This window comes from Gorilla gorilla, chromosome 5 (assembly GCF_029281585.2).
Source record: "Gorilla gorilla gorilla isolate KB3781 chromosome 5, NHGRI_mGorGor1-v2.1_pri, whole genome shotgun sequence".
Lineage (NCBI taxonomy): Eukaryota > Metazoa > Chordata > Mammalia > Primates > Hominidae > Gorilla > Gorilla gorilla.
Genome location: NC_073229.2, coordinates 35,719,310 through 35,745,896, shown reverse-complemented (window position 1 = coordinate 35,745,896; position 26,587 = coordinate 35,719,310). Strand labels below are relative to the sequence as shown.

At 44.1% G+C, this 26,587-nt stretch overlaps 1 long non-coding RNA gene across 1 annotated transcript in view; it reads right to left on the bottom strand.

Annotated features, from left to right (window-relative positions):
* Positions 1-26,587, bottom strand: part of LOC129534249 (uncharacterized) — a 49,723-nt gene that overhangs the window by 21,018 nt on the left and 2,118 nt on the right. The window contains exon 2 of the long non-coding RNA XR_008680764.2: positions 26,428-26,549. This is a non-coding gene — a long non-coding RNA (uncharacterized lncRNA). The remainder of the gene's footprint in view (positions 1-26,427; positions 26,550-26,587) is intronic.

Sequence of the window (26,587 nt, the reverse complement as noted above, 5' to 3'; positions counted from 1 at the left end):
GACTCCGATCCATGCCTCGTGATCACATGGCCTTCTCTTCTGTGTCTGTGTCTTCTCTGCTTCTGTCTCTTATAAGAACGCTTATCATTGAATTTAGAGCCCACTAGATAATTCAGGATGATCTCATTGTCAGATCTTTAATTATATCTGCAAAGACCTTCATTCCAAATAAAGTCACATTCATAAATTTTCAGCATCAGGACATGGGCATAACATTCTCAACCCACTACTGGACGTATGATATTATTATACTATTCTATTTTCTCTCTTTTTTAAGTAGTATTGAGTACTTTTTAAGATTTTATACTAAACAAGTTTTTTACATTTTCGCTAAGCATTGAATTAGCAGAATTCAAAGAATTTTGTATTGTATTTTGCTAAGCATTGAATATGGCAGAATTCAAAGCAGAGAACTTTATAGCTGAGGCAGAAAGTACTGGGAATGTTCAGGGAACAGAGACATGTGAACTGATAAGGAATAATAGGGAGAAGCAACTTCCTTCCTTGTTGTCAACCAAACAGACACAGATACTGTACATAAAATAGTGCAAAGGAAGCATAGAATTCTTTCCAGGCTAACCTGATTCCATTTCCACTAGCATTCCCATCAACCTTTGCCTTTCTCTTTTCTAAAGGGACTGACAATGCTGGAGAGGAGGGATACAAGAGCCTCAGGCCTTTTTGTGAAACAACATTTTAGCTTCCAAATTAGGTCATGTCTATCCTGGGCCACACTGATTCAGGCTGCTTGTCCTCACATTAATGGTAATGTGATTGTTCCCATGCCAGGGCTGGCAGGGCTAAAAGCATGTCAGGTTTGTTATCCACATATCTTCCACTTTGCTTTTTAGCACCTTCATCACCTCTAGGAAGATAACTTTCCCAGATACTAAAGTCAAGAAGCCACTCGAGCGCACTTCCTTAATTCACTTCCAAAAAGGAAACCTTTTTTACTCTGGGCCCAGGACATACTCACAGCACAGAGAGCATGCAGTGGGCCACGTGGTGCATGTAAGGGAGAAGGACCTTTCAATGGGAGGAACGAGGAGAAGGATGAGACTTCTTTTTTGCTTATGTTCTCTCTTCCATGTGGCTGGAAAAGTAGGAATGGCCTGGGGGATAAAAGTAAGGCTAGGGTATAGATGCTAATGTGAAAAGGGACGGCCTGGAGTTGCGCAAGTCACAACCTACACAGCTATATGTGGTGGCCCAGCTGGCCCCCACCTTATCACAGTAAGGAATACCAGATGGGGATTTAAGGTCATAGCAATATTAAAGAATGTTCATTTTGGCTGGGAGCGGTGGCTCCCACCTGTAGTCCCGACACTTGGGGAGGCCGAGGCAGGCAGATCACCTGAGGTCAGGAGTTCGAGACCAGCCTGGCGAACATGGTGAAAACCCCCTCTCTACTAAAAATACAAAACATTAGCCAGGCAGGGTGACAGACACCTGTAGTCCCAGCTACTCGGGAGGCTGAGGCAGAAGAATAGCTTGAACCTGGGAGGCGGAGGTTGCAGTGAGCCTAGATCACGCCATTGCACTTCAGCCTGGGCAACAGAGCAAGACTCCGTCTCAAAAAAGAAAAAAAAAAAAAGGAGGAAGAAGAAGAAGAATGCTCATTTAATTTCTTGCCATGCTAGCTACCCCTCAGAAAAGTGTCAGTTTCCTCAGGCTAACAAACTAACGTTGCCTGGCGTGGTGGCTCATGCCTATAATCCCAGCACTTTGAGAGGCCGAGTCAGGTGGATCATCTGAGGTCAGGAGTTCGAGACCAGCCTGACCAACAAGGTGAAACCCCGTCTCTACTAAAAATACAAAAAATTAGCTGGGTGTGGTGGCAGGCTCCTGTAGTCCCAGCTACTCAGGAGGCTGAGACAGGAGAATCGCTTGAACCCAGAAGACGGAGGTTGCAGTGAGCCGAGATCGAGTCATTACACTCCAGCCTGGGTGACACAGTAAGATTCCATCTCAAAAAAAAAAAAAAAAAAGAAAGAAAGAAACTAACACTGAAGCAAATAGAAGCTTTTCGGCCATTTCCAGTGTGAGATTCCCACAGCATGACTCACCCTGCCATGGAGCTCTGGAGGGGAGCACTGGTAAAGCAGCTAAAGCCTTGACTGCTGCAGTCAGCATGGCCTCCAGGAACAACAGTGCTCTGCTGAGCAGGCTCCACAGGCCCTGCCCACTGACATCCACCTGTCACAGTGGTGGGGTTAGGCAGCATGTTTTCCACCAGCCTCTTATGGATGTGGGACCAGATGGAGCCTCTGACCTAGGCAGGTATGAGCTGACTGTGACTTCTAGCCTGAACATGGCCAGACAGCTTCTTTCTGCCAGCAGCTTGAATGGAAAAGTAACAAGAAAAGGGGTCACTTAGCAGGAGAAAGAACAGAAAACAAAAGGATGCAGAGACTGATGGCCAAGTGTTACAGGATCTCTGGGGTGTCAATTTTTCTGGTGGGAAACCTCTGTGGCCAAAGCACCTTTGCCCAAGTTCTCACCCTGCATCTAGGAAGAATGAGGTACACAGACAAGCGCAGGGTGGAGAAGAAGAGTTTTATTTAGTGTTAGAACAGCTCAGAGGAGTGGGTGGCTCAGGGCAGTTGGGGGGGGGGGGGGTGCGGTGTCCTTCCTGGGGCTGCTGAGGGTGCAGGCTGCAGAGACACCCGGATCCTGCATCTAGGAGGGTGGCTGCAGCCACACCCTCACCCAGAAAGGCAGATCCTGCCTGCTGCCAGCCCTCCTCCAAGAGCACAGGGAGGCTCAGATGAATCCACAGCTACAGTTTGGGTTCCTGTAGCCCCACCCAGGAGAGTGGGGCTCCTGCCTGCTCCATAGAGCAGGAGGCCTGGGTCTGCAGCTGCATTGGGCGGCTACAGCAGCACCCGGGGAGCTCCTGTCCCAACTCAGAAGGGGCGGGGCTCCCACCGGCTCCATGGAGTGTGCTGCCATCACAGCCAGGTTTGTGGCCAGGATGGCCAAGCCAAGGATAAGAAGGAGCAGAAACTATGAATATGCAGAAGAAACTCCCCCTTGGGGAGAGGAGATGATATAAGGAGAGAAGCAGGGGACCTAGCGTGTCCTAAGAGACCACAGGGAAAATGACAAAGGAAGAGAAGTGCTCTCTTTGTTGCAGGACTGGAGAGGCAGAGGTGGAGTGTCATTCAAAAAGCCATGTTAAATATCCTAACACAAACTTCTACTGGAAAATTTTAAAGTAATACAAAGTACGAAATGTGAAGTTTCATTAACCTTGGCTGGCAGCAAACCACTGAGGATGATATGACCCTGGAAATCTATGTCAGAATCTCAGCTGGGTGAGGATGGAGCATGTGTGAAGTTGAAGTGCAGTTTTATCTAAGAGGGCAAAGGTTTAAAAAGATTGAGAAACTGGCCAGGCACGGTGGCTCACGCCTGTAATCTCAACACTTTGGGAGGCTGAGGCAGGTGGATTACCTGAGGTCAGGAGTTCAAGACCAGCCTGGCCAACACGGTGAAACTCCATCGCTACTAAAAATACAAAAAATTAGCCAGACGTGGTGGCACGTGCCTGTAATCCCAGCTACTTGGGAGGATGAGGCAGGAATCACTTGAACCAGGAAGCGGAGGTTGCAGTGAGTTGAGATTGCGCCATTGCACTCCAGCCTGGGCAACAAGAGCGAAACTCCATCTCAAAAAAAAAAAAAAGAAGATTGAGAAACTCTTCCCTTATACTTTCCTCACTTTTTCAATTCTCTGAATTCTCACTCTAATTTCCCTCTTGAAGATGCCCTTCTTTGATACCTGGGGAGCAGAGTAGAGCCTCTATAAGATCTCTTTCGTCTATTTTAATGACATTGGTTTGCCTAAGAATGAAATATTAGTCCAAAAGTGAATGTGGACATTAATAATAGAGACCAGTTATACCAAGCCAGGAAAAGCACTTAAAAAAAACCAGCATTCAGAGGGAGCAAATAATTTTAGCTGTCAAATCCAAAAATTGTGTATCTAACCCACTGAACTGCGGAATTTATTTTCTTACATAGCAAAAGATTCCTCAACTTAGTCAACAATCAGGCTACAAATTTCCACATATCCATCTTTTTTTTTAAAGCAAAAAGTGTACATCAGTGTATTTAAAAAAATTTTTTTTATCTTCTGTAAATGTTATATTCTTAAATGTAAATTCTTAATGTAATGCACATCTTCAGGCCTATTAGAGAGAACACAAGGAACAAATTGCTCAGTGAAAAGCACATGAACTTCCATATTAGAAAGGAGTCCCAACTCTGACATCCCCTCCTTTCTAGCTGTTTGATTTGGGAAGAAATTGGTTTAACGGTTTAACAACTGTTTTTTGGGGGTTTTTTTGGTGGGAGGGACAGAGTCTAGCTCTGTAGCCCAGGCTGGAGGGCAGTGGTGCGATCTCAGCTCACTGTAACCTCTGCCTCCCAGGTTCAAACAATTCTCCTGCCTCAGCCTGCTGAGTAGCTGGGACTACAGGTATACGCCACCACACCTGGCTAAGTGTTGTTGTTGTTGTTGTTGTGTTGTTTTTTATTTTTTTTTTTTTGAGACAGAGTCTCACTCTGTCGCCCAGGCTCGAGTGCAGTGGTGCGATCTTGGCTCACTGCAAGCTCAGCCTCTTGGGTTCATGCCGTTCTCCTACCTCAGCCTCTCAATAGCTGGGACTACAGGCGCCTGCCACCACGCCTGGCTAATTTTTTTGTATTTTTTTAGTAGAGATGGGGTTTCACTGTGTTAGCCAAGATGGTCTTGATCTCCTGACCTCATGATCTGCCTGCCTCAGACTCCCAAAGTGCTGGGATTACAGGTGTGAGCCACTGCGCCCAGCCAATTTTTTGTATTTTAGTAGAAATGGAGTTTCACCATGTTGCCCAGGCTGGTGTCGAACTCCTGAGCTCAGGCAATCCACCCGCCTTAGCCTCCCAAAGTGCTAGGATTACAGGCATGAGCCACCGCGCCTGGCTAACAAGTTTTTATCTTCGATTTCTTGATCTATTGAATGTTTAGAGTATGACTTATTCATAGGGCTTTGGAGAAACAAAAATGAACTTTTTCAAAGGGTGAATATTACTCTCCATTTAGTTGTCTGAGTTAGAAACTTATGAATCATTCCTAATACCTCCTAGTCTCTCACTTCCCACATGTAATCCAAAAGTAATCCAGTAGGTTCATCCTTCAAAATATATCTCAATTATTCCCCCTTGTCTCCATCACCACCACTGTTATCAGTCTTAGACGTCATGGTTTTTCATATTCACTGCTGCTCCCATCTCCCGACTGGTGTCTCCACTTGCTTTTCCCTCGGTCCCCAGTCTACCCCATATAGCAGCTCGTTTTTTAAAAGCATAAATCATGCCATTCTTCTGCTTAATTCTGATGATGTCCCACTATATAGATAGATAGATAGATAGATAATTTTTTTTTCTTTGAGACAGAGTCTCACTCTCTCCCTCAGGCTGGAGTGCAGTGGTGTGATCTCAGCTCACTGCAACCTCTGCCTCTCAGGTTCAAGCGATTCTCATGCCTCAGCCTCCCGAATAGCTGGGATTACAGGCGCGTGCCACTACACCTGGCTAATTTGTGTATTTTTAGTAGAGATGGGGTTTCACCATGTTGGCCAGGCTGGTCTCGAACTCCTGACCTCAGGTGATCTGCCTGCCTCGGCCTCCCACCACTATAATTTTTAAATGACATCTTCACTGAGATATAATTCACATACCATAAAACTCGCCCTCTTACAGTATACAAATTAAAATACACAATGTGGTTTTAGTGTTTTCACAATGTTCAATCATAACCACTATCTAATTCCAGAACACTTTCATCACCCCAGAAAGAAACCCAATACTCATAAGTAGTTACTACTATTCCCACCCCTTCCGGCCCCTAACAAACACTAATCGATTTTCTCTATGGATTTGTCTGTTCTGGACATTTCATATAAATGGAATATTATAATACATGACTTTTGAGGTCTGGCTTCTTTCAGTTAACATAATGCTTTCAAGACTGATCTGTGTGTCAGCATGTATTAGTACTTCATTTATTTTAATTGCCAAGTAATATTCCATTGTATGGATATGCCATATTTTGTTTATTCACTCATGGACATTTGGTTAGTTTCACTTTTTGACTATTACAAATAATGCTGCTATGAACATTCATGTGCACATTTTTGTGGGAACATGTGTTTTCAATTATCTTGGGTATATTCATAAGAATAAAAATGCTGAGTCATATGGTAACTTTATGTTTAACTGTTTAAGCAACTGCCAAATAATTTTCCAAAGTGGCTGTACTATTTACAATCCCCCTAGCACTGAATGAGGGCTCCAATTTCTTCACATCCTCACAAACACTTATCTTTTTGATTATAATCATTCATGCAGTAGTTTCTCACTGGGGTTTTGATTTGCATTTCCCTAATGACTAATGATGTTGAGCATTTTTTCATTGCTTATTAGTCATTTGTATATTTCTTTTTTTTTTCTCTCTTGAGACAGAGTCTCGCTCTGTTGCCCAGGCTGAAGCGCAGTGGCACGATCTCAGGTCACTGCAGCCTCTGCCTCTTGGGTTCAAGCAATTCTCCTGCCTCAGCCTCCCAAGTAGCTGGGATTAGAGGTGTGCACCACTATGCCTGGCTAATTTTTTGTATTTTTAGTACAGACAGGGTTTCACCATGTTGGCCAGGCTGATCTTAAACCCCTTACCTCAAGTGATCCACTGCTTCGGCCTCCCAAAGTGCTGGGATTACAGGCATGAGCCCCGTGCCCAACCTACATATTTCTTTGAAGAAAATTCTATTCAAATATTTTTCTCATTTAAGAAACTGGGCTGGGCATAGTGGCTCACACCTGTAAACTCATCACTATGGGAGTCTGAGGCTGGATGATGGCTTGAGGCAAGGAGTTCAAGATCGGCTTGGGCAACACAGTAAGACCCTGTCTCTACAAAAAAAAAAAAAAATTGTTGGGCACGATGGCATGTACCTGTAGCCCTAGCTATTCAAGAGGCTGAAACAGGAGGATCGCTTGAGCCCAGGAGTTCAAGGTTACAGTGAACTATGATTGCATCACTGCACTCCAGCCTGGGCAACAGTGAGACCCTGTCTCAAAAATAAAAAGGGTTATTTGTCTTTTTATTAAGTTGTAAGAGTTCTTTATATATTAGATAAAATTTACTTAACAGATATATTGTAAGCAAATATTTTCTTCCATCGTGTGAGTTATCTTTTCACTTTCTTAACAATGGAGGTAGTTTTTACTTTTTCTTGCCTAATTTTTCTGACTATGACCTTCAGCACAATGTTGAACAGAAGTGGTAACAGTTTAAGCCATGTGTGGTGGTACATACCTGTAATCCCAGCTACTCAGGAGGCTGAGGTGGAAGGATTGCTTGAGAGTAGCAATTTGAGGCTGCAGTAAGCCATGATTGTGCCACTGCACTTCATTCTGGGTGACAGAGCAAGACTCTGTCTCTAATTTTTAAAAGGTGGTTAAGAGTGAATGTCCTTGTCTTGTTCTTAATCTTAGAGGAAAAGCATTCAGTCTGTCATCATTAAGTCTGATGTTAGCTGTGGATTTTTTTTTTAATAGCTAAGCTTTATTACGTTGAGGAAATTCTCTTCTGCTTCTAGTTTGAGAGGTTTTATCTTAAAAGGGTGGTGAATTTTGTCAGTGCTTTTTCTGTTACCTATTAATGTGACCACATGGTTTTTGTCCTTTATCCTATTAATATGTTACATTAAATCAACTGAGTTTCGTATGTTAAATCAACCTTACATGTCTGGCATAAATTCCACTTGGTTATAGTGTGTAATTTTTTTAATCCATCATGGTATTCAGTTTGCTAGTGTTTCGTTGAGGATTTTTGCAACTATAATTGATAAGGGATATTGATCTGTAGTTTTCTAGTCATGCCATTGTCTAGTTTCGGTATCAGGGTAATACTGGTCTCATAGAATCATTTGGGAACTATTCCCTCTTTGACTGTTTTTTGGAAGAGTTTGCGAAGGATCAGTGTTAATGCCTCTTTAAATGTTTGGTAGAATTCACTTGTAAAGCCATTTGGGCCTAATGTTTTCTTCATGGGAAGTGTTTTTGCTTGTTTTTATTACTAATTCCAATCTCTTTACCTGTTAAAGGTCTGTTCAGTTTTTCCATGTCTTCTTGATTCCATTTTGGTAGCTTGTGTCTTTCTAGGAATCTGTCCATTTCACCTAGGTTATCTAATTTGTTGACATACAATTGCTAATAGTATTCCCTTATAATCCTTTCTACTTGTGTAAGTTTGGTAGTGATATCCCCTCTCGTTTCTGATTGTAGAATTTGATTCCTCTCTCTTTTATTCTTGGTCAGTCTAGCTAATTGTCAATTTTGTTGATCTTTTTCCCACTGCATTTTGAATAGAACCCAAACTCCTCATCTTAGCCTGTTAGGTCCCATGTGAAGAACCCTTTCTACACTCCAAACTCCACTCGCCCTCTCTCACCCATCAGTCTGCTGCAGCCACACTGGTCTTTTATCAGCTCCTGAATGCACCAGTCCCTTTGCCAGTTCAAGGCTATCGCAAGTACTGGTTTCCTCTGCTGGGAAGCCCTCTTCCCCTAAGTTTTGTCCGACTGGCTCTTTCCCACCCTGCGGAGCTCTAGTAAGCCGCCTTTCTAACTTGGAGTGTGTACATATTACCTTCCATATATATACCTACCAATAGCCTAATCTGTAGCATTTGCCAATTTCCGTGGTGTAAATACTCTCACCACCATGGCTGATTTCAAGCTGCCAATTTGTGTCACTGAGCACAAAGTAAGGAAAAGAGTCTATTACTTTCCTTATATACTCATCTTATATTTTCTTTACTACTGTACATCCAGCATTTAATGTTTTTTAAAGGTGGTAAGAGAGAACGTCCTTGTCTTGTTCTTAATCTTAGAGGGAAACCATTCAGTCTTTCGTCATTAAGTCTGAGGTTAGCTGTGGGTTTTTTTTTTTTTAATAGATAGGCTTTATTAGGTTGAGGAAATTCTCTTCTGCTTCTAGTTTGTTGAGAGTTTTTATCTTAAAAGGATGGTGAATTTAACATAATGCCTGGCTCATGATAGTAGTTCAATAAAGTTTTAAAAGTGAGAGTTTGAAAGCAGCCAGGCCAACATGGTGAAACTCCATCTCTACTAAAAAAAAAAAAATACAAAAATTTAGCTGGGCATGGTGGCACACACCTGTAATTCCAGCTACTCAGGAGGTTGAGGCAGGAGAATAGCTTGAACCCAACAGGTGGAGGTTGCAGTGAGCTGAGATCACGCCACTGCACTCCAGCCTGGGCAACAGAGTACCCTGTCTCAAAAAAATAAATAAATAAAAATAAATAAAGGGGGAACAAAATTAGAACTACAAAATTTACAATACTATAGCAATATAACGTGATTGTTATTATTAATTGCACAATATTACTTACAAGTTTGCTTATTATTAGACATCAGGATCTGTCACTATTTCCAAAACATGGCCTATCTTTATTTAATGTGGGTGAAATGATAACACTAGATAGATGCCCTTAGGCAAAAGTGGGTTTTGTCTAACACATAACATTTTTATTTGACTATTGTTTAATTTTTAAATATCTTGGAGGTTGTTCACATTTCAAAGGAATCATTTCTTAGAAAGTACTTAGCCTTGACATAGTGCTTTGTACACAAAGTCCGCTAATGAAATAAGTAAACGTTTATTTGTTCATTCACATGTTACTTGAGATTTATCAAGTACCTGGTATGTACTCGACATTCACTAAGGCCTTAGGATTCAGAGTCAACTACAAAAGCTCTTAAGAGGAGACAGAATGTACCAGTGTTCTCCACAGAGAGCGGTGAGGACAGGGACAGCGTCTGTGGGTGGTGGCAGGGGAGGAGCAGCAGGACAGATGGGATGACAATGGTATAAACCAGGAGTCACAAACAAATGCCCCAGGAACCACATGGGCTTGGTGTGGGACATGGTAAGTGGCAGAATCTGTGGCTGGGGGAAACAGCACGTTTTTTTTTTTTTTTAAAAAACAGTTTCACTCTTGTTGCCCAGCCTGGAGAACAATGGCACAGTCTCGACTTACTGCAATCTCCTCCTCCCGGGTTCAAGCGATTCTCCTGCCTCAGCCTCCCTAGTAGCTGAGATTACAGGCGCCGGCCACCATGCCTGGCTAATTTTTGTATTTTTAGTAGAGACAGGGTTTCACCATGTTGGCCGGGCTAGTCTCGAACTCCTGACCTCAGGTGATCCACCCACCTCGGCCTCCCAAAATGCTGGGATTACAGGCATGAGCCACTGCACCTGACCTGGAAACAGCACATTCTATTTGAAAACATTTCTATCTAAATTTAAAACAAAAATAATGTGGCAGTCAGACAAAATACTTCTTCAGGCGGGATACAGCTCACTGGCCAACAGTATTGGCCTAAGCAAAGCAAATAGCAGACAGAAAGGAGAAGAACCCAAACCACTGCTGCTTTGCGGGAGCTGGCTAGTTCCAGCTCCAGAGAGCCGGGTTTGTACTTTGTGCTCAATGATATCATGTTGCAGCTGGCAATGAGCCATGGTGGTGGCAGCATTTACACCAGGGAAATCAGCAAATTCTTCAAATCAAGCTATTGGTAGTCAATGCTGAACGCATTATTTAAATGTTAAAACAAACAAACAAAAAAAAGAGATCTGCTCCTATTTGAAGAAAGAAAGATCTTTTCACTTAGGTTTCAGAAACTTCTCACTTCTTCCTTTAAAAATATTGTAAGCAGTTTTTACTTGTACTCAGGATTAATACATAGTTAAATGTATGTTGTCTTACCAAAAATAAGTAAATAACTAAGCAAACAAAATGAGTTCAAGGCTTGTATTTTTATTTCTTCATGTATATTTTTAGATGATAAACTCATCTGAGAATATGGTTGTGAAAATGATAGGAACTAAGGAATTATCTTAATTACAGGGAATCAACTGTCATTTTCATCATTTAGTATTGATTACTATTTACAGTCTATGAGAAATTCCTTTCATTAAAATCAAATCCCCCAAATAAAGAATAAGGAATAAGTTCACATTATAGTACTACTTACAGGTCCTAATTTAATATAGTTTTTCTAATTCCACTTCCCATTTGAAGAATGTGTAATTTATTATTTAATTTTTTTTTTTTTTTTGAGACAAGGTCTGGCTCTATACCCCAGGCTGGAGTGCAGTGGTGCAATCTTTTTTTTTTTTTTTTTTTTTTTTGAGATGGAGTTTCGCTCTTGTTGCCCAGGCTAGAGTGCAATGGGGCGATCTTGGCTCACCACAACCTCCGCCTCCCGGGTTCAAGTGATTCTCCTACCTCAGCCTCCTGAGTAGCTGGGATTACAGGCATCAGTGGTGCAATCTCCACCTCCCAGGCTCAAGCAATCCTCCTCCTACCTCAGTCTCCTGGGTATCTGGGACTACAGGTGTGCACCACCATGCCCGGCTAATTTTTGTATTTTTTGTAGAAACAGGGTTTTGCCATGTTGCCCAGGTTGGTCTCTAATTCGTGAGCTCAAGCAATTCGCCCCCCTTGACCTCCCAAAATGCTGGGCTTACAGGTGTGGGCCACTGCACCTGCCCATTATTATGTAATTTATAAAAATACTTTTAGAACTGGGAATAACCTTGGAGATTATTGTGTCCAGGGCAAGCATATAGATTTCAACTCTTCCAAATCATTGGTGGTGGCTGCCTGGAGTCCTGTCCCAGCTTGGCAAGGAAAAAGACCACGTTCAACATCAACATCTGCCTTTGATATAGGAGAAGGTGACACCATGAATCTAGTCCTAATCTAGTCCAGTTTATTTATTTTACAGGTTAGAAACTGAAGTTGTAATAGGTTAAGAGACTTGTCAAAAGTCATACAATTAAGTCAATGGCATAGCCAGGATTGTAAATTCAGCAGAAGTTGTTACTGAATAAAATTTCTCCCTTTCACCTTCAGGGCCCAATTGTCCCCAAATACCTCCCAAATACATTTCCTCCACCCCAGTTCCACTAATCCTATTATCAGGAGTCCCTTATTTTTTCTACCTGTCCCTAATATCTCTCAATATTTCCACATACAATCCATCCTCCTTGGCCCAGAACACTTCCAGAGAAGAATTTTAAACACAAATATTATAATGTCACTGTAATGCTTATACACTTCCATGATCCCAGCACCTTGTAACACTGTGCTTCCACGTCTTTGCTTATTCCCTGTGGTTCCCCTCTGCCTAGCAAACCCTACTCTTCCTTTAGACCAGTGAAAACATCTCTTCTGTGAAGCTTTCCTTAGTTCTTCCCTACTCCCTCAACAATCCATTTATAAAAGCAGGAATGATGCTATCCTCATCTCAGTCTGTCTTGTCTTGTACTGCCTCCAGAGTTCTGCAGAGGAGAATGTCCATTCACATTTATTAATAATGATAAGTCAGTCTGGAACTACATGTACCTCCACATCAGGATGCCAGGGCAGTATGCCACTAGGCAGAGATTCAAGATGTTTTTAGTTTTTGCTGCTCCACTCCCAACTTTTTTTTTTTTTTTTTTTTTTTTTAAGATAGGGCCTGACTGTTGCCAGGCTGGAGTACAGTGGCACAATCACAGCTCACTGCAGCCTCAAACTCCCCGGTCCAAGTGATCCTCCCACCTCAGCCTCCCAAGTAGTTGGGACTACAGGCATGTGCCACCATGTCTGCCTGGCTTTTTCTTTTTGTAGATACAGGGTCTCACTTTGTTGCCCAAGCTGGTCTCAAACTCCAGGGCTCACGTGATCCGCTGCCTCAGCCTCCTGAGCAGCTGGGACTACAGGCATGCACCACCACACCTGGCTAAGAAGTTTTTAATGTCATGAGAAAGTGTTATGATATGATAAGGGGGAAAAGCAAAATAAAATATATATGTGTGATAATATTTTATCCACATAAATATACACTGAAATAAGACTGGGGGAGTGTTAATTGATGACTGGATTATCAGCAATTGTTTTCAGACTTTCAATTTTTATGTTATGATTATTCATTTATCACTATTGAAGTATAATTTATGTATTGAAGTATAACTTATAGTAAAATGCATATATCTTAAAATGAATTTTGACATTAAAAAAAGTTTGTATATATACACCTCTGTATAATCATCTTTTACATAAAGATACAGCACATTTTCATTACCCCCAAAACTCCCTTTCTGCCTCCAGTTAATACCCACCTGCATTCTGACTTTTAACACAATAGTTTTTTGTTCTTAAATTTTATATAAATGGGATCATACAGTATATATTTTTAATGGTATCTGACTTCTTTCATTCAAACTAATGTTTTTGAACACCTTCCATACTGTTGCCTGTATCGATTTGTTCTTTTTCTCTGCTGAGTAGTATTTCATTGTATTATTATACCACAATTTGTTTATCCACTTTCCTATTGATGGACACTTTGGTTGTTTCCACCTTGGGGCTATTATGAATAAGGCTGCTATAAACATTCACAAACAAATCTTTTTATGCACATATACACTTATTTATGGGTATATATGCAGAAGTGGAATTGCTGAGTCATTCAGGTAGATATACATTTAACTTTGTTAGAAATTGCCAAACCGGCCGGGCATGGTGGCTCACACCTGTAATCCCAGCACTTTAGGAGGCTGAGGAGGGCAGATCACCTAAGGTCAGGAGTTTGAGACCAGTTTGGCTAACAAGGTGAAACCCCGTCTCTACTAAAAATACCAAAATTAGCCAGGTGTGGTGGCGGATGCCTGTAATCCCAGCTACTAAGGAGGCTGAGGCAGAGAATCACTTGAATCCAGTCAGGAGGCAGAGGTTACAATGAGCCAGGATCACACCACTGCACTCCAGCCTGGGCGACAAGAACAAAACTCCATCTCACAGAAAAAAAAAAAAAAAAAAAAAAATTTGCCAAACCACTTTCCATAGCGGTTCACTATTGTATGCTCCCACCAGCAATGTATGAGTGTTCCAGCTCCTCCACATCCTAACTATCATGTAATTGCCAGTCCTTTTAATTTTATTGATTCTGCCTTGTCTGTAGTAGTATCTCATTGTGGTTTGAATTTCCATTTCTCTGATGAATAATTATGTTGAGGACCTTTTCATAGACTTTATAGCCTTTCAGTTATCTTCTTTTGCAACATGTCAATTCAAATCTTTTGCTCATTTTTAAGGAGACTTGCTTGTCTTTTTATTATTGGTGTATAGGAGTTTTTAAAATAGATGTCTTTATATCCTTTCTGGTTATAAAAGTCCTTTGTCAAACGTCTATATTCTTTTTAGATAACAATATCTAAACATAATTAGAGAAAATAAAATATTTTCTCTAAGTTTATACCTTTTCACTTTTTTTTGAGATGGAGTTTCACTCTTGTTGCCCAGGCTGGAGTGCAATGGCACGATCTGCCACAACCTCTGCATCCCGGGTTCAAGCGATTCTCCTGCCTCAGCCTCCCGAGTAGCTGGGATTACAGGCATGCACCACCACACCTGGCTAATTTTTGTATTTTCAGTAGAGATGGGGTTTCTCCATGTTAGACTGGTCTCGAACTCCCAACCTCAGGCGATCCACCCGCCTCGGCCTCCCAAAGTGCTGGGATTACAGGTGTGAGCCACTGCGCCCAGGCTCCTTTTCACTTTCTTAATGGTGTCTTTTGATGGGCAGAGGTTTTTAATTTTAGTGAAGTTTAATTTTCAATTTTTTCTCCTATGCCTTTTGTGACTTGTCTTAGAAATGTTTTCCTACCCTGGCCGGGCCTGGTAGCTCACGCCTGTAATCTCAGCACTTTGGGAGGCTGATGCGGGCTGATCACCTGAGGTCAGGGGTTCAAGACCAGCCTGGCCAACATAGTAAAACCCTGTCTCTACTAAAAATACAAAAAAAAAACTTGGCCGGGTATGGTGGCGGGCATCTGTAATCCCAGCTACTTGGGAGCCTGAGGCAGGAGAATCACTTAAACCCGGGAGGCGGAGGTTGCAGTGAGCTGATATCACGCCGTTACACTCCAGCCTGAGCAACAGGAGTGGAACTCCATCTCAAAAAAAAAAAAAATGTTTTCCTACCCTAAAGTCATAAAAATATTTTTCTATGATTTCTCCCAGAAGGTTTGCAGGTTTAGCTTCATATTTAGATGTATGATCATTGCTGTTCTTTAATCATAAGGGGGAAAGGGACTTAATCTTAAGCAAATAAGTATAAATGGCAGGCTGCTATTGAGGCCATCCATTATTTAGGTTGGGAAAGTTGAAGTTTTGGCATAAACACCGTATCGTGTCACCTTGGTGGAAGAACAAGTATAACTGTTGTCCTGGCTCAGCAGAACATTCTGATCCCAACTCTGCCTCCATAGATAAGCTGTACCTGGGCTTTCTTACAGTTAAAGGGTTGGGAGAAGATTTAAGGGATTTGGGAGGAGATTGGGAATACATAGAATTATAGAGAAGCCCTGAACATCAAATGACCGCCTATGCAGGATTCAGATTCACATTCGTTCTGGGCTGCTTCTACAGTTAGTGAAGACTCCAGTGAAAGCTGGGGCCCTGATACCCTCCAACATGGACACCTTCAGAGCTAGGAGTCATGGGGGGGAGGGAAGGTGGGGTAAGCCAAGGAGAATTATATTGTTAGTTGTAATAAGCTAGCATTAAACAGATGTTAGTCATGTCTCCAATGTGGATGTTGAGAAAGATAACCAGAATTTAGAGTCCCAAATTCCTAAATCCTCTCCAGTTGCTGATGAAGCTACTGTCACCCCATGTGAGTTTGCCAAGGGAGGCATATGCACAGTAGACAAGGCCAGGTGCAAGGACACTTTATGACAACAAGGACTTTTGGTCCTGATCTCAGTATTGTCTTCTAGTGAGCTAGACTGAACTTTGTGTGTTTCACGGTCTTATCTTGCTGCCATGGCCTAAGGCTCACACTTAAAAGCAGGGGAGCAATTTCTTTGGCCTTCTCCCACAGGCCAGAAGTGACCAATATCTGGCACATGCATAGCCACTCCTACTTCTGTGGCTACAGTGAATACTGTGGTATGCTACCCAGATCTCCCTTTTAGGACCTAGGCATTCATTCCCCCAGCTACCAGGAGTGTTGGCCACTGATGGCTCATAATTGCATCCTTCTCCAGGAATGGCCTTGGTCAAAGGAAGCTGCCTTGCCCAAGCACACAGACCTCCATGGTCAACATTGGAGAGAGTGATGGCAAGGGGTTAGTGCTAAAGCCTGGAACTTTTGACACATTTAGGACAACTCAGCTCTAGAGATCCCCATGAGGTTGGCTAAGGCCTTTGTTGCAACTACAATGTGTCATCTTTCTTCCCTCCTTTCCTTACAAGCTTTATTTATTTTTAAGGTGGAGTCTTGCTCTGTCACCCAGCTGGAGTACAGTGGTGCAATCGCAGCTCATTGCAACCTCCATCTCCCAGGTTTCAGCGATTCTCCTGCCTCAGCCTCCTGAGTAGCTGGGATTACAGGCATGCGTCACCAAGCCCAACTAATTTTTGTGTTTTTAGTAGAGACGGGATTTCACTATGTTGGCCAGACTGGTCTCAAACTCCTGACCTCAGGTGATCCGCCCACCTTGGCCTCCCAAAGTGCGGGAATTACAGGCGTGAGCCACCTTACAAGTTTTGTTCTCAAGTGTACTCCCTAATAAACATCCTGCAAACAATTCTCTGAGTCTTAGAATCTGTTTCTGTGAAATCTACCTAAAACAGTGGCCATGTCACAATACATTACCAATTAATCATATTACTTGCTTTTTTCATGCTGAGCCTGGAAAAATATTAAAGTTCCTTCTGAAAACAGCCTTTAAGTAACTATAAAAAAAAAAAACCAGGTCAAGTGATAAACAAGTTGAAACCCATTTATCATCCCTGCTTCAAGCCCATATTTTATTATCAGTCCTCTAAATCTTAGTATTCTTGTGGCAAGAAGAGACAAGGAGAGACATGTCTGAGGAAAGGTACACCAAGGAAAGAAGAGAGATACTTGAATCCAAGTTCTCAAGCAAAGCCAGTCCAAACTGTTTACCCTAACTATCTAAAGAGTCTCCCAGATGGGAGACAGCCCTGGACTATGAGTTATATAGGGAAAACCAATATAAAAAAGTCAACTTAAGAAAAGGACCCGCCGGGTGCAGTGGCTCACGCCTGTAATCCCAGCATTTTGGGAGGCTGAGATGGGCGGATCACGAGGTCAGGAGATCGAGACCATCCTGGACAATACGGTGAAACCCCGTCTCTACTAAAAATACAAAAAAATTAGCCAGGAGTAGTAGCAGGTGCCTGTAGTCCCAGCTACTCGGCAGGCTGAGGCAGGAGAATGGTGTGAACCCAGGAGGCGGAGCTTGCAGTGAGCCGAGATCGCGTCACTGCACTCCAGCCTGGGCGACGGAGTGAGACTCTGTCTCAAAAAAAAAAAAAAAAAAAAAAAGGAAAAGAAAAGGACCTGCCACTTACTCTCAACAGCTTGTCATGCCAAATTTCCACTCCCTCACACCAGAGTCACAGGACATCCTTGACCATGACCATTCATACCAGTATCCTCCAACTCTCCCTGGAAACCAACATGCACTGGAAATTGGGTGATGTGTGGTCTATTCTAAACACTTCCACAAAAAGCTGCCCATCTTGGGGTAAGACACACTGGGCACTAGTTTGATCATTTATAAAATTTATAAGATTTCTAAGACTCATTCTTGGTCTACTATATAATTCTGTGCATAGGAACCATGCTGAATGTAGGAAAATTTGCTGTTGGTGGTAGTGGCATTGTTCTATTAGAGTTGGCTTCTGCCTTGCTCTGTGGCCTACGCAGATGCAGAGCAAAACATAACAGACTGGAAGAAGATGAGGGGGGAAATGGAGGCAAGATGGTGACACCATTATGGCCAAGTGACAAGTGCAAGGATGGTGAACAGGGCAGGCAAGTCTTCCCACAGTTTTTTTGTTTTTGAGACAGGGTCTTGCTCTGTCACCCAGGCTGGACTATAGTGGCACGACGTTGGCTCACTATAACCTCCACCTCCTGGGCTCAAATGATCCTCCCACCTCAGCCTCCCAGGTAGCTGGGACTAGACACATGCCAGCACATCTGGCTTTTTTTTTGGTAGAGACGGGTTTTGCCATGTTGCCTAGGCTGGTCTCACCTGAGCTCAAGCAATCTGCCTGCCTTGGCCTCCCAAAGTGCTGGGATTACAGGCGTGAGCCACCATGCCCAGGCTTCTTAGTTTTTCTGTGTCAGACATTTCTGGCTCTTGGTTAGACAATAGGAAGCCAAATACCTGCCTCATTATAAGTCCTTGGTCAAATCCTTCATTATCTCTGATCATTGTTTCTGAATCTATAAAATGGGATGTATTATCAGAATGCTTTGGTTGACATCAGAAACACAACAGAAAATAACTTATACAGCCACCTCAGGTTCTTATCTATTTTAACAACCCCAGTGCAAAACAATCTTCTCTCTCCAGGAGAGACTCTTAGCAGTGCAAATGAACTCAGATGTTGCTATGGTTTGTTTAGCCCTGCAAAGTCCCATGTTGTGATTTGATCCCCAGTGTTGGGGTTGGGGCCTGGTGGGAGGTGTTTTGGTCATGGGGGTGGATCCCTCATGAATGGCTTAGCACCATCCCCTTGGTGATGAGTGACTTCTTGCTCTTAATTCACTCAAGAGTTTAAAAGAGCATGGTGGCCGGGTACAGTGGCTCACGCCTGTAATCCCAGCACTTTGGGAGGCCGAGGTGGGTGGATCACGAGGTCAGGAGATCGAGACCATCCTGGCTAACACGGTGAAACCCTGTCTCTACTAAAAAATACAAAAGATTAGCCAGGCATGGTGGTGGGCGCCTGTAGTCCCAGCTACTCAGGAGGCTGAGGCAGGAGAATTGCGTGAACCCGGGAGGAGGAACTTGCAGTGAGCCAAGATCGCGCCACTGCACTCCAGCCTGGGTGACAGAGTGAGACTCTATCTCAAAATAAATACAAATAAAAGAGCATGGCATCTCTCTTGCTCCCTCTCACCATGTGACACGCTGGCTCTCCTCTTCTGTCATAACTAAAAGCTTCCTGGGGCCTCACCAGAACCCAAGGAGATGCAAGTGTCATGCTTATACAGCATATGGAACCATAAGCCAAATAAACTTTTCTTATAGATTACCAGGCCTCATGTATTCCTTTATAGAAACACAAATGGACTAAGACGCATGTCCATTCCTGAGACAATCAGTGTGGCTGGTTGGCATCCATCCACATTTATAGTCAGACAGGAGGGGACACCACTACTGATGTCCCCACTGGCACTAGAGTAGAATGGCTTTCTTCAAGAAAGGATGCTAGTGAATAAAAACATATGTACCTGCCAGGCACAGTGGCTCACGCCTGTAACCCCAACACTTTGGGAGGCCGAGGTGGGCGGATCACAAGGTCAGGAGTTCAAGATCAGCCTGGCCAACATACTGAAACCCCATCTCCACTAAGGATACAAAAAATTAGCCGGGCGTGGTGGCGGGCACCTGTAATCCCAGCTACAGAGGCAGGAGAATAGCTTGAACCCGGGAGGCAGAGGTTGCACTAAGCCGAGATCGCATCATTGCACACCAGCCCGGGCAACAGTGTGAGACTCACTCTCAAAAAAAATAAAAATGTACCATATAATCTATTTCCTCTACCTTTGAAATCTCACTGCATCTGCTGTCTATTGCTGCCTAACAATCAGTGATTTAATGACTTAAATGAAGACTAATTGATCTCAGTTTGTGTCAGGAGTTTAGGTACAGGTTGAGTCCTCTACTCAGGGTGTCACCAGGCTGAAATATGGTGTGGCTGGGGCTGTGATTTCATCTGAAGCTCATGGTCCTCTTGCCATGGTCATTCAGGTTGTGAGCAGAATTCAGTTCCCTGGAGTTATAGAGATGAAGTCCCCACTTTCTTACTGGCTATTAGCCAGGGACCACTCTCAGTTCCAAGAGCCACTCTCATATGTTAACCATGAGCCCCTTCCATAGCAGTTCACAACACGGCTGTTTCTTCCAGGCCAGGCCCGTTGGAAGGTCTCTGTGATGCTTCACCATCTTGTAAAAGGTCCAGCTGATTAGGGCAGGCTCACCCAGAACAATCTCCCTTTCCATTAACTGAAAGTATTCTGTAGCCCAATTACGGCAGTGATATCCCATCATAGTCACGAATCCTACCCACACTCCAGTGGAGGGAATTATATAAAGCATGTTCACCAGTGGGTGGGAATCTTGAGTGTCGTTTTAAAATTCTGACTTCCACAACCACTGATGGAAGTAACCGAAAAGAGGCGGCAAATCCTCAGAAGAGACAACAGTGGATGAGAGGTGTCAACATATCTGTATGCCTGCCAAAAATGAGTGCTGAGAACCACAGACAATCTCAGGGTGTAAAGAAGCAAGGTATTGCTGAAGGCAGGGCTGATAAAAGGGCTCAAAATTGGCATAATCATTGAAAATCTATTTAAAAGGCAATGAGACCCTCCCCAGGTCCCCTTGCTCACCCCTGGAAGGTAGGCAAGAAGTCTTCTCCTCACTGTCCCCAGAAATTTATTCTCTAAAGAAATCTGGCCAGGGGCAGTGGCTCACACCTGTAATCCCAGAACTTTGGGAGGCTGAGGCAGGCAGATCACGAGGTCAGGAGATCGAGACCATCCTGGTTAATATGGTGAAACCCCGTCTCTACTAAAAATACAAAAAATTAGCCGGGCGTGGTGGCATGTGCCTGTAGTCCCAGCTACTTGGGAGGCTGAGACAGGAGAATTGCTTGAACCCGGGAGGTAGAGGTTGCAGTAAGCTGAGATCACGCCACTGCACTCCAGCCTAGGCAACAGAGCGAGACTGTCTCAAAAAAAAAAAAAAAAAAAATCTGACCAGAACTTCTCTAGATAAGAACATTGGTACATTCCAAGGGAGATACTGTTAAGTGAATATCTATACGCAGCATCGTGAGACCGTACATAAATCTGTCTTTCTGCCAGAAAGTTGGCAGTCAGGCTCCTACTCTTTAGGAAGAAAATTGGAGAGATCTCTATAGAAAATAATCCCAGAAAATAAAATTTCTACAAGCTGACATTTGTGTGTTATTCTGGTGTGAAAACCCTTGGCATATGATCACCCTGTTCTGAGGGCCACAGGTTGAAAAGCAGCACACGCACACCCCACCACTTCCAATCAGCCCTTCACTGCTCTACCTGCCATCAAGTGAAAATGTAGTCAAGACTGGCCTTGAGCGGTCATAAAAGCAGCTATAATTTGCATGACTTCCACACCACCTACTCCTGCTGCATGGCTGCCTTTCCTCAACCGATACCTATGGCCTCCAGCGTTCCTAATAGGTAACTAATGGACTGGGGAAAAATAATTCAAGTATAGTTTTATTTTCTCTGGGTTATTGTTTGTTCCCTTCCCCACTCTCTTCTATGACCACTCCTGAGTGGTACCCAAAATGTTGCAGCCATTCAGCTGGTGCCAGCAAATCAACATTGTATAAAAGAATTTGCAAACCATACTTGATTTTTCCTCAATCCTTAGGAGGCCAAGGACGGCGGATCACTTGAAGTCAGGAGTTCAAAACCAGCCTGGCCACGTGGTGAAACCATCTCTCTACTGAAAACACAAAAATTAGCCAGGCTTGATGGGGTGCACCTGTAGTCCCAGCTATTCTGAGGGAAGAGGATCGCTTGAGCCCAGAAAGTGGAGGCTTCAGTGAACTGAGACTGCGCCACTGCACTTCAGACTGGGTAACAGCGCGAGACCCTGTCTCAAAAAATAAAGCTGTTATTTTCCTTCCTTTTGAATTCTGCTCACCATAAAATTAAGCCAAATACTTTTTTGAGGGGGCAGCAAAAACGTCAGATTTACGAAATTCATTAACAGCAGAATTCTCAAAGGAAAGGTTTGGAGGCCTGCCACACCTTAGGCTTGATCAAAGCAGATGAAAACCTCAGCCCAGTAATGTTCTTAAATTCATAACTCAATTGGATTATAAATAAAGGCGTCATTCTTCGGAAAGGCTATTTTTCAAACCCTCTAATGAAAAAGCTAGGGAATATTGCTATCAATTCATCCTTTCCTCTTCAAGCAAAGAGCATTCCTCTGCTTTAAACAGATGGGGCTGTGTGTGACAAACAGCAGTGCTCCAGGGAGCAGCGATGGCACTGACATCTTGTACCCAGTGTTTATAAGCTGGGTTGTCCCTCTGTTTTCATTTCCTTTGACTAGACTAGAGCAGTGTTTAAGATTCAGACAATGGAACGGCAGGGTAAGTCCCAGTCATCCTCACATTCCAGCCATTCTTTATGATAATGAGCAGGGTGAGCGCCTTCGAGGAAGGATTCCAGAGAAGGTAGGAGGAGCGGAGGAGGAAAGAACAGCAAAACCCTTTCTAGCCCAGCAATGTCTTCAAGCTCACTGTATTACTAGCTCAGGCACTGAAGCTGCAGTTAATTGCTATTCCCAGGGGATTCAGCTGGTTTTTTTTTTTTTTTTTTCTCCTCCTCCATTTACAGGCAGCTATAACAAAGAGCATGTGAGTGCATGCGCACACACACACCACTGTTCCTGTGTTCCCAACTGATTGCTGAGCAGCTTTCGTGAAGCCCTCACCTTCCCCATCATCATCACAAAAAATACCAGTTATCACCGAGTGAAAATCTTCTGTCTCTTAAGGAACAGACAGGGCGTTTGCTGTTCTAATGACTTCACCTGCACTGTACGGAGCTTGGAAAATGATTAATGTTGCATCAGTGTCCCCCCTTTGGCAAGCTCTTGCAGACAAGGGCAAACTGCCACAGCTGTCTTCCAAAGATGCTCTCTACTAGATGACAGTAAGTGGGAAAAAGCAAATTCATTTTAGAGCAAAGGGACAAGTTTACACTTCTAAACCTGCAATTTGTTCCTATGATGTTGAAAACTCTTCATAGGTATTGTGGGTGAATTCGAAACCAATCACATTTGCGTATGTCTGCATATAAACATCTTTGAGTGCGTTTTTCCTTTCTGCCTGACACCTTATACAAAAAAATGCCACTTAATGACTATTTTCCAGATCCTTATTAAATGTACATGATCTTTAAGCACTCAGTCCTCAACAAACGTATATTAAACTCATCACTTGTCAGCCAGGTTCTGAATGCTGGGCTTGGGGGACTCTTGCCCTCACGGAGCTTCCAATCTGGTTACTTACCACGCCCAATTAGTACGGGATCCAAATTGCATGAGGTCTGGAGTTTATACACTCAGGGGTGCTCATTAAGAAACTTGTTTACTGTGCCAAATATTACTTAGCATACAAAAATTGCAAAAAACTATAAAAAAGGCACATCTAAATGAAGGACCTGAGGCTTAAGCTTCAAATGTTTCACAGTAATTCCTTTCATGACAACGTAGGTAAGATTTTACCTCAGTTCTACAATTAAACACTAGGGCTGGGTGTGGTAGTTTACGCCTGTAATCCCAGCACATTGGGAAATTGAGGCAGGTGGATTACTTGAGGCCAGGTGTTTGACACCAGCCTGGGTAACACGGCAAAACCTCATCTCTACAAAAAATACAAAAAAAGCTAGCCAGCCAGGGTGGTGCACACCTGTAGTCCCAGTTCCTCAGGAGGCTGGGATGGTAGAATTATGAGCTCAGTAAACGAAGATTGTAGTGAGTCATAATTATACTATTCTACTCTAGCCTGGCCAAGAGTAAGGGCCTGTCTCAAAAAGAAAAACTGATGTTGCCAAATGTGTAGTAGCACATACTTGCAGTCTTAACCATTCAGGAAACTGAAAAATGATAATGCGCTAACAACCCTCACAGCCCTCACTCACTCACGGCGCCTCCTAGGCCTCGGCACCCACTCTGGCTCTCCTTGAGGTACCTTTCAGCTCGCTGCTGCACGGTGGGAACTCCTCTGGAATAGCTGAGGCCCAAGCCGGCTCCCTCAGCTTGCAGGGAGGTATGGAGAGGTACAGCCAAAAATCAAGCCTGCAGCAGCCCTTGCAAACCAGCTCGAGTTCTGAGTGTTCGGGCCTGGGCTCTGCCACCCTACACTCGGAAGAGCCGGCAAATACTGCTAGCCCTTAGCAGAAAATTTACACTCAGACCAGCAGCTGCAAAGGATACAAAGTTCCCCAGTGTCCACAATCAGGTTTATCGGTCTGACTTCAAAAATGAAACTGCAGACCCTTACGGTGAGCACTACAAGTCTACAAAGTAGCACCTCTAAAGTTTTTTCTTTCAGAAAAGTTTAAACTATCTTGCTGGCTCAAGAAAGAAGTTGCAGCCGTTTACAGTGAACGTCACAGCTCTCAAATTGACACATCAGCACTTACTTCTTTCTCCTAGCAAATTCATGGTCTCACTGACTAAAAACATTGAAGCTACAGATTTCGTGGTGTTACAATACATATAAACACAGCAGAGAATACGCAAAACATCCAAAGCACTACAGCTGTACAAGCTCAAGCACAAAAACCTTCACCACTTACTACTACGAGCTCGGGCAGCCTGCTTTTATTCTCTTACCTGGCCCCACCCACATCCTGCTGATTGGTCCATTTTACAGAGCACCAATTGGTCTGTTTTACACAGAGCTGATTGGTCCGTTTTGACAGGGTGCTGATTGGTGTGTTTACAATTCCTGAGCTAGACACAAAAGTTTTCCACATCCCCACTACATTAGCTTGATACAGAGTGTCCATTGGTGTATTTACAAACCCTGAGCTAGACACAGGGTGCTGATTGGTGTGTTTACAAACCTTGAGCTAGACACAGAGTGCTGATTGGTGTATTTACAATCCCTTAGCTAGACATAAAGGTTTTCTCTCAGCCCCCACTAGACTGAGTGAGCCCAGATAGTCTCATCTAGTGGATCTCTCTCATTCAGGGCTGCAGGTGGAGCTGTCTGTCAACCCCGCGCCGAACGCCTAGCACTACTCAGTGTTTAGGCGGTTGATGGGACTGGGTACTGTAAAGCATAGGAGCGGCGCCCGTCGGAGAAGCTTAGGCCGCGCAGGAGCCCACGGCCGGAGGTGGACTATATGGCGGGCTGTAGGTCCAGAGCACTGTCCTGCAGCGAGGCAGCTTAACGCTTGGCAAAAACTCGAGCGCAGCACTAGTGGGCCAGCACTGCTGGGGGACCCGGCGCACACTCCGCAGCTGTTGGTCCGGGTGCTAAGCCTCTCTGCCTGGAGCCGGCAGAGCCGGCTAGGCCGCTCCAACTGCGGGGCCCGCCAAGCCCACGAGGAACTCTAGCTGGCTGGCCCGCAAGCGCCGCGCGCAGCCCTGGTTCCAGCCCATGCGTCTCCCTCTACACCTCCTTTGAAGCTAAGGGAGCCGGCTCCCGCCTCGGCCAGCCCAGAGAAGGGCTTCTCCAGCGCGACCAGAATGGGCGCTGAGGCAGAGGAGGCACGGAGAGCGAGCAAAGGCTGAGAAGGCTGCCAGCACGCTGTCACCGCTCAGCAGTGCCGGCCCGCCGGCGCTGCCTCGAATTTTGGCCGGGCCTCAGCCGCCTCCCTGCGGGGCAGGGCTCGGGACCTGCAGCCTGCCATGTCCGAGCCTCCCCCCCGCCGCCGTGGGCTCCTGCGCCTCCGATCCTCCCCGACAATCGCCGTCCTCTGCTCCATAGCGCCCGGTCTATCGACAGCCCAAGGGCTGAGGAGTGTGGGCACACTGCGCGGGACTGCCGGGCAGCTGCACCTGCGGCCCCGGTGCGGGATCCAGTAGTTGAAGCCAGCTGGGCTCCTGAGGCTGGTGGGGAGTTGGAGAATCTTTGTCTAGCTAAGGGATTGTAAATACACTAATCAGCACTCTGTATCTAGCTCAATGTTTGTAAACACACCAATCAGCACTCTATCTAGCTCAAGGTTTGTAAACACACCAATCAGCACCCTGTGTCTAGCTCAAGGTTTGTAAAATGCACCAATCAGTGCTCTGTGGGGACTTGGAGAACTTTTGTGTCTAGCTCAGAGATTGTAAACACACTAATCAGCACCCTGTCAAAACGGGCTAATCAGCGCTCTGTAAAACAGACCAATCAGCTCTCTATAAAGTGGACCAATCAGCAGGATGTGGGTGGGGCCAGATAAGAATAAAAACAGGCTGCCCGAACTAGCTGTGGCAACCTGTCGAGGTTTGTTCTCCTTTATGGGTGTTTTTTAAAATTTTTTTTTTGTTCTTCATAGTAAGTCTTGCTACTGTTAATTATTTGGATCAGCTTTGTGTGTATGGGTTGTAATACTCGTCATAAGAGTCTGCATTTTTAATCCTGAGTTGGTGAAACCGGGAACCCACCAATACAAAAAAATTCTGAACACGTAAACATCGGAAAGAAATAAAGGAATGCCCAGACATACTGCTTTTAGTGAACTGTAACACTCACTGTGAGGGTCTGTGGCTTCATTCTTGAAGTCAGACCAAGAACCCACCAATTCCGGATGTAGAAGGATCTACTGGATTCCAGGAGTGCAAATCTAGTTTGAGCGATATAGCAAGGTTGTGTGTCTGAAATAAACGAATAAATAAACGGGTGTTTAAAAACC